The 2271-nt window shown below is 58.7% G+C and overlaps 1 protein-coding gene and 1 pseudogene across 4 annotated transcripts in view; both read left to right on the forward strand.

Annotated features, from left to right (window-relative positions):
- The first annotated feature begins 417 nt into the window (after nucleotides 1-417).
- LOC112397163 (uncharacterized) lies at nucleotides 418-1369 on the forward strand (annotated as a pseudogene).
- The window catches only part of MYC (MYC proto-oncogene, bHLH transcription factor), a 5715-nt gene continuing 4250 nt past the window's right edge, over nucleotides 807-2271 (forward strand). For 2 of the 4 annotated variants that reach the window (XM_024741267.1, XM_024741268.1), the window contains exon 1: nucleotides 807-1340. The gene's annotated coding sequence lies outside the window, so the exon portion shown is untranslated. The remainder of the gene's footprint in view (nucleotides 1341-2271) is intronic. The other 2 variants (XM_024741270.1, XM_024741269.1) reach the window with 1 other exon arrangement.

Below are 2271 nucleotides of genomic sequence, written 5' to 3' on the forward strand. Positions count from 1 at the left end.
CGTCTGCGGCTTTGGCAGCGATTTGGGGTCTTCCTTCTGGGTGGAAGGTACCCAGCTGAGATATCTGCACACACACACAATGCATAACACCCCCCAACAAATACAGTGGGTGTTTATTCATAACGCGTCCTCCAAGTATACGTGGCAGTGCGTTGCTGAATTATTTTAATAATTCCAGGCACCATCTTCCTCCCTATACCTCTGATCGTTTATCCCCATCGATATTCAATGCCCCACACACTCGGAGCGCGCGCCAGTCAATGCCCCCTTCCTTCCTCCTCTCCTCGTAGGACTTATTTTCCAAATGCTACCCTTTCCCCGGCCTTAGGGAGGCGCCCGTCCGCCCGGGACGTGCGTGGCGTGGCCGTGGGTACACGGTGTATGCTCAGCGCAAAGAGTTCAGCTGTTCTGCCCGCGATGATTGAAGCACAGAGGACAAGTATGCTGTTTGCCAAACAGAGCGCTGCCCCAGAGGAGCCAGCAGCTGAGAAAGAGGGAAGGTTTGAGCGGGAGCAAAAGAAAATGGTAGGCGCGCGCAGTTAATTCATGCGGCGCTGTTAACTGTGTTTACATCCGAGAGCTCGGCGCACTGGAGTGCCAGGCTCAAAGGGCTGAGTCTCCTCCCCTCCGGCCCTCCCTCCCCACCAGCGCCCCTCCCGGGTTCCCAAAGCTGAGGGCGGGGGAGAAAGAAAAAAGATCCTCTCCTGTGAATCCCCGCCCACCGGCCTTTTATAGGCGAGGGTCTGCGCGGCCAAGGACCCCCGGGCTGTGCATCTCGCGGCTACCCCTGCTGCCGCCGCGCCCCGGCCGCCGCCTGGCTCCCCAACTGCCTCTGGAAGGGCAGGGCTATTCAGAGGCTTGGCGGGAAAAAGAGAACAGAGGGGAGGGGCCGTGCCTTAGCAGTATAAAAGCCGGTTTTCTGGGCTTTATCTGACTCGCTGTAGTAATTCCAGCGAGAGGCAGAGGGAGCGAGCGGGCGGGCCCTTGAGGGTGGAAGAGCAGAGGCAGCCGAGCGAGCGGAGTCGCGCTCCGGGCGCCCGGGGAAGGGAGATCCGGAGTGAAAGGGGGGCTTCTGCGCCTCGGGCCCGGCCGCCCCCACCCCACCCTTCCCGCCGACCCCTGCCAGCGGCCCGCCACCCGCGCCGCATCCGCGAAACTTTGCCCACTGCCCGCTGGAACTTACAACACCCGAGCGACAACGCGACTCTCCGGACACGGAGAGGCTCTTCTGCCTATTGGGGGAGTCACTTTTCCCCGCCGCTGCCCACGACCCGCGCCTCTGAAAGGCGCTCCTCGTCGCTTTTTGGACGCTGGATTTCCTTCGGAGAGTGGAAAACCCGGTGAGCACCCGGACCTATTGGCCTTTTAATTTATTTTTGCTACCGCAGTAATGCCGCGATGAGTCGAATGCCCGGATCGGTGTCTTTTCGCCCATTCCAGCGCTATTGACACTTTTCTCAGAGTAGTTGTGGTTGGTCGGGGTGGAGTGAAGACGAACCAGAACTGGGTCGGGGTACAGTGACTTGTCAAGATGGGAGCGGGGAAGGCAGAGGGAAAACGGGGTACGTTTTTGAAAGTAGCCTTGAGAGGTTTTTGCTTATGTAGATGGACGCTGACCCCGGCCGGTTGGACATTCTTCCTTCATTGCATTAATTGCTTTTGGCCTTTTGGGAGGAGAAGAGAAGGGTATGCTTCTCGGTGGCAGAAAACCCTTTACATCCTGAGCACCTTGGAGTAAGAATTACATATTGCCGTGTGTGAGCGAGAGAGCTCCGCAGCCTCTGACTTTTCCCCGTCTCGGAAAGGGCATTTAAATTTCGGCTTACCGCATTTCTGACAGCCGGAGACAGACACACTGCGGCTTGTCCCGCCCGCCGATCCCCGCGGCGTTTCCAATTCGCCCCCGGCTCCTTTTAGAAGTTGGCATTTGGCTTTTAAAAAGGATAATAAAATTAAAGATCTTGGTCTACAGAGAGGTTAGGATTTGGTGTTGGCGAGGCGCGAGGAGGAGGGTGAAGGAGGCTGGGGCAAAGATGTGTCCGATTCTCCTGGAATTACTGACTCGGGGGGAAACGAGGACAAATCTCTGCACCCAGCCTTGGCTCCCAGGCCGCCTCTGGTGTCCCCGCGCGGGTGTCCCTGCGCCCCGGAGATGAGGAGGACGGCAAGGAGCGGGGCTCGGGGCTTTTCCAGAACAGCTGCTACCCTCGGCGGGTGAGGGGAAGACGCCTGGCTCCGGGCGCGGAATCGTAGCAGGGTCTCTGGGGCAGT

Source organism: Neophocaena asiaeorientalis, unplaced genomic scaffold (assembly GCF_003031525.2).
Source record: "Neophocaena asiaeorientalis asiaeorientalis breed wild unplaced genomic scaffold, Neophocaena_asiaeorientalis_V1.1 scaffold177, whole genome shotgun sequence".
NCBI lineage: Eukaryota > Metazoa > Chordata > Mammalia > Artiodactyla > Phocoenidae > Neophocaena > Neophocaena asiaeorientalis.